We start from the raw sequence: 16113 nt of genomic DNA, 5'->3' as shown, positions 1-16113 counted from the left end.
TTGTGGGCAATTTTGGGGAGGATGTTTTCAGGGGTTTAGGTATGGTTATTGTGTTATATAATGATTGTTATATTTCATGAGGTAAGGCCTTAAATGGGCTCTTTGCCCGACCCGAAATAGCCCCTACTTGTGACCTAGCAATCTGCATAGTCTCGTAAAAATGCATATATATCTCTACTCCGATATAGTATTGACAAACAGTTTAATGATTTTGAAAATATTCTTATAGATATTAAATTTTATGGGTGTAGCACCCCGTAATTCTAAGTATGTTGGGAGAAAATCACAGTTACATTTGACCAAAATTTTAGTAAAACGTATGAACGTAACTTGTGATTACTTTCATCGACTTTTGTTCCACAACTCGCTTGACTTCAAAACATAATACACGACTATCATACGACTAAAATAACTCATAACATAACCTCCTTATCATGTTAAGCACCCTAGTATCACCCCAAAAGTACATGTTATAACATTCCCAACTTGTCGACTTTCGACAAAACATTATTTTCTTCAATTCCTTTTGCTTCTGAACCTTCCAACCCTCTTTGTACTTATTGTTCATGATCTTCAATATTTGTAACCTCCTAGGTATCATGATTGATTAACTTTATATACTTTCAAGGATGATGTCATTTTTGGTCCTACATTAGTTTTCTTACGACGCACTTTTACATACGAAAATATATGGTGTAACAATTCTGGTCGGTGTTTGTTTTGGATTTTTGCACTTCATATTTACTTGCCATTTTTGTGGTTAATTACATGATTTCTTTGCATATCATCTTTATATGCTATATCATTGACTGAGCAGAGGACTTGAGTAATTGTGCACAGACATAGAGATGGTTCTTTTTATGCTTTATTATCACGACCCAAAATCTAACTAGCCGTGATGACACCTAACCTGACATGTTAGGTAACACAAATAACATTCAATACAACCCAAATGAGAATAATAAGAGTCAATAATTAAAATAATTGAAATTTTACATAAACTCCCACGGATTGGTACTACAAGTCATGAGCCACTGAGACTTAGATTTACAAAGCTGGTATGAAAATAAATATAACATCTATTTGAAATATACATAAACAAAATTTAAAATATAACACTATCAAGGACAAGAGGTAGCTATATCCAGAAAGAAGGTATATCTCCAATGTTGGATTCCCCATACACAACAACATCAGCTCCAATATCTGTGCGCAAGGTGCAAAAGTATAATATGAGTACAACCGACCACATGTACTCAATAAATAACAAACCTAACCTCAGGTTGAAAGTAGTGACAAGCTCGGAAGAAGGTCAGAGTACAACACCAATAGCCAATAACAACTCGTGATAATATAATAAAGACAATAAAAAATAATAGCTTAAAAGGCATTATGCTCAACACGTTAATAGCTACGGGAAAGTAGACATGTTTTTCAAGTATAACAGTCAAAGGCCAAATCTTACCACTCAAATCAATTATACATGTGTTTATCAAAAGAACTGTATTTTCCAATTTACAACAGCATATAAAACATTTCATTTATCAAATAGCATGAGGAAAGTACATCTCTATACCTACATGTCAATATACTTGTCAAGTCATCAAATGTCATATACCATCTAGCATGAGGAAATTTACATCTATATGCCTATATGTCAAATATACATGTCAAGTATATAATTTCATAGTGATATTGTGATGTACCCTCACTCTCATCACACTCAAGATGCCTGGCTCAATTTCCCCCACTCTATCATACACACACACACATACTCAACATTATACGGGTGCCTGGCTTAAAAGCCCCTCGCCAAGGCACGTGTATTTATTAATGTGTTTACGATCACTTCTAGTATGTCAGACTCCGGAGGGGCGGACCCTGTCAAAGAACTAATCAAAAGTCAATATGGCATGTTGCGACGTGCAACCTCATCCAAATAATAATAAATAGTCAATAAGGCATGTTGCAGCGTACAACCCGATCCATATATCACTAAATAGCTAATAAGGTCTTTTGCGGCATGCAACCCGATCAATATATCACTCAATAGCCAATAAGGCCTATTGCGGCATGCTACCTGATCCATATAACACTCACACCACGGCTCTATGGCCCACATCAGTCAACAACCTCTCAAGTTTCAAGGGCTCACAATCTCATAGAACTCAGCCCAAACAGTATCACATGTGGAAGAAAATAACTAGTATGATGTAGCAAATAACTAATGCAGAGAGATTGAGACATGACATGCAAATAAGAAACCATGACTGAGTAAATAACCGCAGTTATAGCGTACTACTCAAAACAGCAAGAATACCCCCATTACGTCTCAACCGAATAAGCACATATCCTAAACATAAATCATAGCTCAAATAATCAAGTGAGTAAATAAAATATGGATATAATAAAGCATGATACTAAAACAAGTTCGATAATAGTCTAATGTCCATTCAAACCATGAACATCCTGGTGCATGCATGCAAGCCCGTCACCTAGCATGTGGGCCACTCCAACACATCTCATATAACATAATTCCTAGGGTTACTTACCCTCAAATCCAAATTTAGGTATGTTACTTACCTCGAACAAGACAAACCAAATACCGAAAAAGCCAAAAAAAACTCTGAAAATCCCATCTCGTGCGAATCAACATCTGAATAGACCGAAACTACCAAAAAACAACTCAAAAACGTCAAATAATGCCATGGGAAACAAACCCAAGCGATAAAGGTCGAATCTTTAATCAAATACTTAAAGTCAATCAAAATGTCAATCCAGGCCCGCACCTCAGAAGCTTACAAATGTCACAAATTCCGATAACACATTCGAATACGAGTCCAACCATACTAATTTCATTCAATTTTGACTCCAAATCAATATTCAAAACTCAATTATTCGCTTTAAAAAAGTTTTTCGTAAAAACCCTCAATTATCCAAAAAAATATGGATTAATTAAAAAATGAACTACTACAATAATGTTGAAATAAACAATTTGAGGTTACATACTTACCCCCAACAAAAGACGAGAAGAACGTCATAAAAATCACCTCAATCGAAGCTATAGAACTCAAGATATGCTCAAAATACCAAAAGAACGTAGTCTAATTTTTTTTATACACATAAATTTCCGCTTTTGCGCCAAAAGAATTTTCCAGATTTCATTTCCTCTTTTGCGGACAATATTTCACACTGATGGGGTCGGAGATGCAAACCCAACTTCGCATCTGCGACGCACCAGCTTTCTTCTCCGACACTAAAATGACCATAACTCCCTCATACGATGTCCAAATTCGACAATTCTTTTTGCTATGGCTCTGTAATTACGATACAGATCTATTTCTTCAATCAAAACAGGATTTGGAGCACATTTTCTTGGTATGGTACCGTTTATGCTTGAAAAAATAGCGTTGAAACATAAATTAACGAGCGCAACACAACCCAAACCTATCTGAAACCCACCGAGCCCCTCGGGACCCCGTCTGAACATACCAATAAGAACCAAAACATACTACGGACCTAATCAAGGACTTAAATCCAACATAACAATATCAAAACCACGAATCGCACCTCAAGTCAAGCTTAATGAGCTATTTCAAAATTCAAAATTCCAAACTTACGCCGCACACATCTAAACAACTCGGAATCACCTAAAATTCCGCACCCAAGTTACAAATGACATTAAGAACCTATTTTAGCTCCTAGAACAACAATTGGAACTCGATAACATCTAAGTCAACTCCCGGTCAAACCTATAAATTTTTCAAACCTTCAAATTGCCAACTTTCGCCAATTATAGACAAACCTTCTAGAAACATTCAAATGCAAAACCGGGAATACGCCCAGGTCTAAAATCACCATCGAGACCTACCGGAACCTTTAAAATACTAATCCCAGGTCAAATACACAAAAGTCAAAATTGGTCAACTCTTTCAACTTAAAGCTTCCTATCTAAGAATCATTTCCCCGAATCAATTTTGAACAACTCGAAAACCAAAACCAACGATACCCGCAAGTCATAATATACCATATGAAGTTACATAAGACCTCAAACTAACGAACGAAGTGCAAATTCTCAAAACTACTAGTCAGGTCGTTACATTCTCCAGTTCGTCCTCAAATGTGCCAAGAGTCATTCCAAAGCCATCAGACCACTGTATAAACTCACCATGCACATACTCATGGGTGATCCCACGTCACATCAATCCCTATAAGCCTGAAAACACAACTTGACTGAAGATCCTTACTTCATCCTTTAGCCTATAAACATTAGAATTAAATCTCCAATATCTGTAATTCATTACAAGACCTGATTCTCATATCTATACACTAAGCAAGTTTAAGCAAGCTGTATTGAGCCATAACCATAACCATAACCCATGACATAATCACATGATACTCCACATAACTCAGATACTCAGAGCAAGAACTTCCAACCATAATAGCTTCTCTATAATAAACCATGTACTAGTAACAAATTCATATGTAATAAAACCTTGTTCTAGACATTCGTACATTTCCGATGACAAATGAAACACACAGAAACTCATAACCATCCATCAGATCAATAAGTTGTGGAGCTCACTCGCCCCCCCAAGAACCATTGCCCAAATTATAAACTAACTTCTCATATTATTCTTCCAAACATACATTAATCAAATCTGATAGCACTCATTCTGGGCCCAATAATCTCATCTCATCCAGCACAAGCTGCTTGACCGATATGCCATACCAATACCATAAAGAGCTATATACCATGCAATACATGCACCCAACAGGCAATAACTCTATGTAACCAATGATGAAAGAAGAATAAAATGAGAGAACTGTCCCGCAATCTCAACAGACATCACCACAAAGCGTAATGCTATGAATCCATCTCACAGTGGAGAAACAAATCACATGAAATAAATACAAGGATTGTACCCCAACATAACTCTGCTTCAATGCGTGACCCAATCCAAACATCGGTCCACATGGATCACTTATTGCCCAATTCTCATACTCACCCAACACATGTAATATAACAACAAGCACGCGAAATGCATGACATAAACCATGAAGAAATGGATAGAACCCTATCGTAGCATAGTAGAGTAACTCATGAAACAAATCAGAGGTGAATAAGATCAACTAATCTATGACACACCTTTCAATGTTATTTGTGCTGAGCAAACAAATCCAACACAATGTTGAATACACATTCTCACTAGGCTTTCCAGTAGCCTTCAAATCAATCATGATCCTCCCGAAATGAGTAGATCTTCAATGCCGGCGTCCCCGAGCCATAAATCCCACTCCTAGGGACACTACCGGACATATAAGTCCAAAATTAAATGCTTACACAATTAAACTACCGAGCCTCCAAACCTGGCCTCAATTCCTCCAGAATGGCCCATCACCCAAAAAAAAACACATCTCGCACCTCATACATGGAATCACAAGTTGTCGATGCACAACTGATACCGAGCGCCCATGTAACATACAAGTGAGTGGAAGGAATTTAAAGAGATTCGCTTCAAGCTGAATATATGTTGCACGATAAGGAAAGAAAAATGGGAAGTTTTTCCTACATACCTTGTAGCCTCTCGAAGATAGGTATGGACATCATCATACCGACCTGCAAGACTCTACTAGACACTTGCTCATGACTTGTAGAACCTATGAACCTAGAGCTCTGATACCAACTTGTCACGACTAAAACTCCAACTAGCCATTATGTTACCTAACCCGGCCTACTAGGTTAGACAAATAACATTCAATACAATCCAAATGAGAATAATAAGAGTAAATGATTAAAATAACTGAACATCTATACAAACTCCCACGGATTAGTAGTACAAGTCATGAGCCACTAAGACTTAGATTTATAAAGTTGGTATGAAAATAAATACAACGTCTGTTTGGAATATACATAAACAAAAATTAAAATCTAAAACTACCAAGGACAAGTGGTAGCTATATCCAGAAAGCAGGTATATCTTCAATTTCGGCTTCCCCCATACACAACAGCATCATCTCCAATATCTGCACGCAATATGCAGATGTATAGTATGAATATAACCGACCACATGTACTAAATAAGTAATAAGCCTAACCTTAGGCTGAAAGCAATGACGAGCTCAGAAGAAGGTTAGAGTCCAACACCAATAGCCAATAACAGCTCGTGATAATATAATAAAGATAGTAAAAGAGAATGTCATAAAAGGAATTATGCTCAACTTGTTCACAGCTACGGGAAAGTAGACATGCTTTTCAAGTATAACGGTCAAAGGCCAAATCTTACAATTGAAATCAATTATACATGTTTTTATCAAAAGAACTGTATTTTTCAATTCACAACAGTACATGTCAAGCCATCAAATTTCATATACCATCTAGCATGAGGAATTTATATCTCTATGCCTATATGTCAAATATACATGTCATGTGAATAATTTCATAGTGATATCGTCAAGTACTCTGACTCTCATCACACTCAAGATGCCTGGCTCAATTTCCTCCACTCTATCACACACACACAATCACTCTGTATTGTACGGGTCCCTGGCTCAAAATACCCTAATCAAAGCACATGTATATATCACTGTGCCCGCGCTCATTTTTGGTATGTTAGACTCCGGAGGGTAGGATCCTGCCCAAGTGCTAATCGAAAGACAATATAGAATGTTTCGGTGTGCAACTAGATCCAAATAATAATCAGTAGCCAATAAATCATAATGTAGGGTGCAACCCGGTCCATATATTACTCAATAGCCAATAAGCCTGTTGCAGCGTTATAACGGCCCAATCGGTCATTTTGATATTTTTAGCCCCTTTCCCCCATCTATTACTTATTCTATGTTCATTTTATAGTTATGTGACTTTCTGGGGTAATTAGTTTGGTTCCGGGAATGTTTCGGAATAAATTGGGACACATAGTCCCAAGGTTGGAAGCTTTAGTTAAAAGAGTTGACTGGATATTAACATATGAGCAAACGACTCCAGAATAGAGTTTTGATATTTTCAATTGCTTCGTATGGTGATTTTAGACTTAAGGGTATGTCCGGATATTGATTTGGAAGTTTGTAGGTCATTTTGTCGTGAATTGGCGAATGCTGGAAAGTTGAAGGTTTGGAAAATTGAGAAGTTTGACCGAAAGTTGACTTTGTTGATACTGGGCTCAGATTTTGATTTCGGGAGTTGGAATAGGTTGTTGTGTCATTTATGACTTGTGTGCAAAATTTGAGGTCAATTCGGAGTTGGTTTGGTATGTTTTGGTATTGATTTTAGAAGTTGAAAGTTTAATAGTACATTAGGCTTGAATTGGGGTGCGAGTCATGTTTTCAATGTTGTTTGATGTGGTTTGAGGCTTTGACTAAGTCTGTGTCGTATTTTAGGACCTGTTGGACTGTTGTAATTGTTGTATTTGGTTTCCTGTTAGACCTGTTAGACCTATTGGACTGTTGTTTGAGGCCTTGTGTGTGATTTGGATCATGTTCGTCTCATTTTGGACTTGTTGGATTGTTGTAATTGTTGTATTTTGTTTCCTTATACGCATTCGTGAGGGAGATATCGCAATCATGAAGAGAATTTGGGCGACTAGTGAAAATTGTTCTAGGTGTTCTCAAGATTTGGGACGTATTCGCGACGGTTCTAGGAGTTGTGCATTGCAAGCGCGTGTATAAGGTCGCGTTCGTGAAGAAGGGAGGTCAGGCACAGGGTGGCAGGTGATTTGTTCAATGTGATCGCACAGTCAGGACCGCGATCGGAAAGATATGTGGTCTTCGTCATCGTGTTCGCGACTGGGTTGTCGCATTTGCGTAAGAGGTTTTGGAAGCTGAGAATATTTGTGCTTGGCAAACGCGAGGCTATTTCCGCTTTCGTGAAGTAGAGCAACTAGGCTGACTATTTAAAATTTCAAAACGAGGGTTAGAATATTATTTCATATTTTGGCTTGTGGAGCTCGGCTAGGGGGCAATGTTTGTGAGGCATTTCACTACAAATCAAGAGGTAAGCAACTTTTGATCACTTTTGTCCAATAATATTGAATACCCATTGATTTCTACACCTAGATTATGTGTTTTTAGGGTGAAATTTGGGGGATTTTGGACTAGGTATTGAATAGTAAGATTTGGGGATTTCAGGGTCGATTTTTGGTCAGAATTGTATGTTTTTCATATAGTTGGACTCATTATTGAATGAGTGTTAGGATTTTATGAATTTTGTTGGGTTCCGAGGCGTGGGCTCCGGGTTAACCTTTTGGGTTGACATTTTGAGTTTGGTTAAAGAACTTTGCTTTATTGTATGGGATTGATTCCTATAGCTTGTATTGATTAAATTAAGTTGTTTGTGACTAGATTCGAGTTGTTCGGAGGTCGATTCGCGAGGCAAGGGTTTATTGGAGCATTGAGTTGTGCACTTTAAGGTAAGTAACACTTCTAAACACTGTACTGAGGGTATGAATCCCTAGAATACGTGTTATATGGTTAGTGTGGGGTGAAGCACATGCTAGGTAACGGGGTGTGGGCGTGCACCGTAGTAATTATGACTCGGTTGATTCTGTGATACTGTGTAGTTATCTAGTCTTGTTTTTATCCGTGTAATTTCTACGTTTTAGAGTAATTGAGTTGTGATCCATGTTAGAATTTATGTTTAGGCTATTTGCTTATTTTGTTAGGACCCACTGACGGGATTTCTGCTGTTGAGTTATTTGCTTAAATTGCAATTATGTACTCAGTCATATTTATTCATTTGCATGTCATATCTCAGTCTCTGTTCTCATTTACTGTTACATCATGTTATCATTGTTTGGTCTAAGTGGAATAAGATTTGTGAGCCTGTGAGACTAGAGATATTGATGACTGAGTTGGGGCTTGAGAGCCGGATTTTGAGTGATATTATGGAATCGGGCTGCACGACGCAACATGCCTTATTGGCTTATTTATTATTGGGGGATCCGGTTGTACACCATGGTAAGCTATATTTTCTTTATATTAGCGGTTGGGCAGGATCCGCCCCTCCAAAGTTTGACATACCAACAGTAAGCGCAGGCACTCGTACAGTGCTAAGTGATTGTGTGTGATGCGTGGGAGTTTGAGACGGACTGATTGAGTACTCTCAGAGTGTGAGTACCTTGGATTATCACTGTGATGCATTACATTTAACATGCATATTTGACAAGTAGTCATAGAGAGGAAACATTCCTCATGTTAGCTGTACTTTGCATATTTTATCAGAATTGAGCTTAAATTGTTGAACGTGAAATCATGCCTAAATTTTTGTACTGTGTACGAGCTGAATATGGAAGTTCTCTGAGTTATTACAGTCATTATCTTGTTATATCTGTGTTGTCATTATTTTGATTCGGACTGTATCTTTCTAAGCTTGTCCCTGCTTTCAGCCCAAGGTTAGTCCTGTTACTTATTGAGTATATTGGATCAGTTGTACTTATACTACACTCTGCAATTCATGTGCAGATCCAGGTACATATTTACACGGTGGTTGCTAGAGTGGTGATAGTACCTATTCGGAGACCTTGAGGTAGTTGTTATGACACCCACAGACCTTGACTCTTCTTCCATTTATTTTATTTCAATACTATTCTATTTTCTCAGACAATTGTACTAGAGTTTTAGACTATGTTGACATTAGTAGCTTATGTATTCTGTGACACCAGGATTTTGGGATTTTTGTAGTTGAGTCGATGTTGTTCTTATCATTTATTTATGAGATTTTTCACTGTTGAACTTATTAAATCATGTTTTTAATCCAAATGTGTAGTTATTATGTGATTGTCGGCTTGCCTAGTAATGTGTTAGGTGTCATCACGACATGTTAGGATTTTGGATCGTGACATGCGTGCAACCCGATCCATTTATCACTCAATAGATAATAAGGCATGTTTCGGCGTGCAACCCAATCCATATAATACTCACAATACGGCTTTACGGCCCACATCAGTCAACAATCTCTCAAGTCTCAAGGGCTCACAATCTCATAAAATTCAGCCAAAACAGTATCACATATGGAAGACAACAATATGTATGATGTAGCAAATAGTTAATGTATAGAGACTGAGACATGACATGAAAATGAGGAATCATGACTAAGTAAATCACCGTAGTTACAACATACAACTCAAAACAGAAAGAATAGCCCCATTACGTCTCAACCAAATAAGCACACATGATTTCTAACATGACTCATAGCTCAAATAATCAAGTGAACAAAGAAAGCACCGATATAAAAAAGCATTATAGTAACACAAGTCCGGTAATAGTCTAAAGTCCACTCAAATCATGAACATCCCCGTGCACGCACGCATGCTCGTCACCCCAACACATCACATATAACATCATTCCTAGGGTTAATTATCCTCAAATCTAATTTTAGATATGTTACTAACCTCGAACAAGACAAATCAAATACCGAGTAAGCCAAACAATACTCTAGAAATCCATCCCGCATGAATCAATCTCCGAACGACTCAAAACTAGCCAAAAGCAACTCAAAAACATCAAATAATTCCATAGGAAACAAACTCAAGCGATAAAGGTTGAATATTTTATCAAATACTCAAAGTCAACTAAAAGGTTAACCCAGACTCGTACCTTAGAACCCAACAAAACTCACAAATTCGGACAATATATTTGAATACGAGTCCAACAATACTAATTTTATTCAATTCCGACTCTGAATCGATGTCCAAAACTTAATTATTCACTTTAGAAATGTTTTTGATAAAAATCTCAGTTCTCCAATCAAAATATGGATTAATTAACAAATGAACTGCTGTAATTATGTTAAAATAAAAAATTGAAGGATATTAATATAGTACCCTTTATGCTTGAAAAAATGGCGTCGAAACATAAAAAAGCGAGTGCAACACAACCCAAACCTATCCAAAATCACCCGACCCATTTGGACCCGTCCGAACATACCAATAAGTTCAAAAACATAATGCAGAACTAATTGAGGTATTAAATCCAACATAACAACATTAAAACTATGAATCGCACCTCAAATCAAGCTTAATGAACTATTTCCCGAACACATCTAAACAACTTGGAATCACCTCAAATTTCGCACAGAAGTTGCAAATGACATAACGAACCTATTTTAACTCCTAGAACAATAATTCGAACTCGATAACATCGAAGTCAACTCCCGATCAAACCTATGAACTTTTCAAACCTTTAAATTGCCAACTTTTGCCAATTATAGCCAAAACCTTCTAGAAACATTCAAATGCAAATCTGGGCATATGCACAAGTCCAAAATTGCCATACGGACATATCAGAACCATCAAAACTCCGATCCGTAGTCAAATACATAAAAGCCAAACTTGGTCAATTCTTCCGACTTAAAATTTTCTATCTAAGAATCATTCTCTCAAATCAATTCTGAACCGCTTGAAAACTAAAACCGACGATACCCGTAGGTCATAACAAATCTTATGAAGCTAATCGAGCCCTCAGACCACTGAACGAAGTGCAAATGCTTAAAATCACCACTTGGGTCGTTACATTTTTGAGTTGGTCACACTATTTGTTTTTGTACTTGTTGAATTGATGAAACTATATAGGGTATAGAAAGTTTTACTTATATTTGTTGCCTCTTTTACCTCGCCGAGGTTAGTTATGATACTTGCTGAGTACATTTGATCGGTTGTACTCATACTACACTTTGCACTTAATTGTGCAAATCCAGGTGTCAGAACCAGACATTAGTAGCCGAGGCTACCAGAAGAGTTGATTGCCGAGCGACGAGGTAGAACTGCATTCTTGATCGCAGTCTTGGCGTCTCTTTTCTTAATTACTGTTGTCTTTATTTCAGACAGTATTATACTTGGTCATTTCAGACTTGTATTTCCGTATTAGAGCTTATGACTCTGTATTTACCAGTTTCTAAGGGGTATATCATGTATTAGCGGTAATTTGCTATTTTGAGGTTTTAGACATATGTTATTTTGGTAAATTATATTATTTTGGTTCTTTATTGTTATGTCCGGCTTGCCTAGCAAATGTGTTAGGCGTCATCATGACTGGTTGGGATTTTGGGTCGTGACACATATCTTCTCTAAATGCTATCACCATAATGTATACATGTCTTTTATTCATATCTTCTCTATATGTTGCTCTACATGATGAAATAATTCACGGTACATATCTTATCTATATATTAATCCGTATAACTTGACTTGTTTATCCATGCATATCTTTTCTATATGCAACTGTTGACTGGTTATTTGAACTGTTAGTTTGTTTACAATGCTTGTGCATGTCTTGTCTATATATATCGATGGCCTTACTTGTACTTCATGCTTAGATTTCGTTATTGTTCTTGTGCACATGTACATTCATGAACATTTCAGGTTTCATAAAATTAGTATCTTTTGACTTAAAGTCTGATCACTACTTCACTGAGATTAGTCATAAAATTTACTAAGTACATGTGGTTAGTTATACTCATACTATACTTTTGCAGCTTGCGTGCAGATTTCAGAGTTGAGCTGCTGTGATGATGAAAGCCAGCATTGAAGAGGTACCGGTGTTCTAGATACAAGTTTTCAGTTGTTCATGGTCGTTTACGTTTTATATTCTGTTTATGTAAATTGTAAATAGATGTTGTAATCTCTGTTCATATTAGAGTTGCACTCGAAATCTTGTTCTTAGTCGCTCATGATTTGTACTACCAGTCCATGGGATAATTGTGTGAGTTTTCTCAATCTTATTTATTATTTATTGATAATCTTTCATTCGAGTTGTGTTATTTATTTTTTGGCTTACCTAGCATATCGTAGTCAGGTGCCAGCACTCGTAACATTTGTTCTTACTTTCTAGACTTTTAGTGTATATTAAAAATATTTATTTTTAAGTACTGCTTTGCATTAGTAAGAGGATCTTTTAGGTATAATGCTCTTTCTTACTTTCAATAACTATCGTCTTGTATTAATAAATTTTTCTTGCATATTTTAAAAGCAATGACATATTAATGGAGAAATTATACACAATATAAAGATATAATCAATTTAAAAAAGCAACATGTAAAAAGTTGTAGACGAGATAAGATGCCTATTATTTATATTTGGTACAGGAATGTCATTTTCCATGAAAGTTTTTCCAAATCAGTAATTTGTATTTAATAATACTAATGTCATTTTTATCCGACTCAATTAATTACTCCCTCTTTTATAACAAGGAAAGAAAAGCTTGTTACTCTCACTATAAATGTCACGTTATCCGATTTTTTCGGGTAAACAGTAGTTTTTCTTCATTGATCATAATGGGTGGAAAGAGTTCTCCAACGATGTTTTGTTTGGTTCTAGCCTTCTTTCTTTATGCATCTGGTTAGTATAATTTTATTATATATAAATGTTCGGATTTTTATCGCACTACTCTCTCCTCCTACTTCAACCCCAACTATCAAAAGAGATTATTTTTAGATATCAAAATAATTAACACAAACTTTATTACAAATATGGCAGCTCTACAACTTATGGCAAAAGAGGAGGTCAAGTCAACTGAGTTGAATGTTATACAACTTCCGGTATCAAAAGACCTTGACGCCGAAAAAGTTGATGAATTTGTTCATGTGGTTGCGACTCGTTATGGTATGCCTGATGGTCAACTTATTTTTTCCCGTACTATATTACATTAATTACATTTTTTTAAGTATACATTTCTCCTTTATAGGACACAACAAGCAAATTGTTCTTTAATCAATTGGACATTAATATAATAGCTACCATAATACTAATAGCATGATCATGAAAGATCTACTTTCTACATTCAAAAGATTAATACATATGTTAATCGATCATATAAAGTTATTATGGTATGTGACTCTATTTATAGTTCTAATTGATCAGTTTTTAGTCCAAGCATCAATTTGTGGTAATTATTTAAGGTGTCAAAAAACATAAATATCATTTAATGATAGGACGTATAGAAATTAATAATTGGCACAAATGTATCCGTATATATGAAGTATATTGGAATAAATTTTCAGTTTCAAGCCCTAAAAGTTTAGTGTCTGCAAAGAATTTAAACTTTTCGCTTCTTAAGTTAGTATCATGTTCTATTTTTAAATGAAATTTTCTAAATATAACATACGCTATGTATCTTGAATAAGTGAAGGTAATAATTTTAAATCATAGTATTGATCATTTTTTTCTGACAACAGCTATTGTCTTAATACAAAGTTTTTTCAAGAAAACTGAAATATGTATGTGTTTGTGTGGTGCTCATAAATTAAATTTATCTCCTAAAAAGAAAAAACTTTAGGAGCTTTTCAAACTATATTTCGTAAAGTTCTAATAATTAACTACAATAGAATTCACACAAATATAAGTGAGTTAGACATTAATCTTCATTTTTTTTCAAATTAGTGATGGCTTTGATAAATGTATGAGTATTATGAGACTTGTTTTTTGTATGCAGGACCCTTCTAATTTAGTCGTCCTAGAAAACTTGGATGTTTGTACACTAGGTGTTGTTTGACAGACAACGACTGTATTGGTGCATCTTGTGGCCCCAAGTGTCACCTTGGTTCCTGGGCGTGTTCCGTTTTCAGCCCCCATGGCACCTGTGGTTCATAATTATTAAAATAAAATTTGTATTGAGGTTCGTACAAAATACTAAAATAAGATTTGTACTGAAGTTGATGTCGCAAACAATCATTATGATTATGTAGATATATCAACTTCTAGAACCTATGATGTGGTAATGTATTTTTAAATATTTCTCCTAATTTTGAGTTGTTTTTTTATTGGATTGTTGTATATGTGTTTGAGATTTATATAAAATTATCACAACCAAAAATCTCAATCCGTCGTGATGGCGTCTAACACACTTGCTAGGCAAGACAATCGCATAACAATTAGACATTTGAATAAACATTGTTTAATAAACTAAACAGTGGAAATATCATAAATATCTACTACAAATAACATAAATACTACTACAACCACCCCAAAATATGGTGTCAACGAGTACATGAGCACTACTGAGTATCAAAACATAAACAAGCTCCCTAGTACAACTATCTGAGTAATAGAACAGTACTGAAGAAAATAAGGAAAAGAGAGTCAAGGTCCGCGGACGTCATAGCAACTACCTTGAAATCTCCAAACAGGTACTAGCACAGATCTAGCAATCACCACATCCAGATGTACCTGGTTCTGCACACGAAGCGCAGAGTGTAGTATGAGTACAATCGAGCATTTACTCAATAAGTAACAGAACTAACCTTGGGCTGAACGCAGTGACAAGCGCAGAAGAAGACAGTCAGAGTCTAATATAAAGATAACACATGTATAATGATGTGCAACGTCCGATTTGTCACACATGTGTATTTTTGCTTTTATGACTTGCGGGGCTGATTAGTTTCGTTCTGGGAAGCTTTCGGGTTTAATTGGACCCTTGAATCTTGACTTAGAAGTTTAAATTTAAAATTATTGACCAAACTTTGACTTTTTGTGAAAACGACCTAGGAACTGTGTTTTTATGACTCCGATGGCTTCGTATCGTGATTTCAGACTCGGTCGTATGCCCGAAATTGATTTTGAAAGTCTGTATGTTGATTTGTGTTGACTTGCCGAAATTTAGCAATTTAAAGTTGAAATGTTTGACTGTAGGTTGACTTTAATCTATAGTGCTCAAAATTTAATTTTGGGATTTGGAATAAGTACGTTATGGCATGTAGAACTTGTCTGCAAAAATTGGTGTCGTTTGGAGCTGATTTGATAGGTTTCAAACGCTTAGTTGTAATTCTAGAAGTTCTTGAAATTTTCTTTGAAAATCATGCATTTTGGTGTTCGATTCGTAGTTTTAGATGTTATTTTTATGTTTTGATCGCGCGAGCGAGTTTGTATGATATTGTTTGACTTGTGTGTATGTTTAGTTTGGATCCCCAATGGCTCGGATAAGTTTTAGACACGTTCCAAAAGTATTTTGGACTGAAAATTTGCAAAAACTGATGTCTGGTGCTCTGGTGTCGCAAATGCGAACACCAGGCTCGCATTTGCGAAGGAGATAGGTGATGGGCAGTTGTCGAAAATGTGATCTCACCTTCGCATTTGCGAAGCTAGCAGAATTTTGTCATGTTCGCAATTGCGAACAATTTGCCCGA

General features: G+C 36.0%; 1 long non-coding RNA gene across 1 annotated transcript; it reads left to right on the top strand.

The window, feature by feature from the left end:
* The first annotated feature begins 13248 nt into the window (after positions 1 to 13248).
* LOC138899620 (uncharacterized) lies at positions 13249 to 14733 on the top strand. Its single transcript, XR_011411367.1, has 3 exons — positions 13249 to 13330; positions 13469 to 13594; positions 14424 to 14733. It is a non-coding gene; the product is annotated as an uncharacterized lncRNA (long non-coding RNA).
* The last annotated feature ends 1380 nt before the right edge of the window (positions 14734 to 16113 follow it).

This window comes from Nicotiana tomentosiformis, chromosome 9, assembly GCF_000390325.3.
Source record: "Nicotiana tomentosiformis chromosome 9, ASM39032v3, whole genome shotgun sequence".
Lineage (NCBI taxonomy): Eukaryota > Viridiplantae > Streptophyta > Magnoliopsida > Solanales > Solanaceae > Nicotiana > Nicotiana tomentosiformis.
This window is presented reverse-complemented; position numbering and strand designations above follow the sequence as displayed.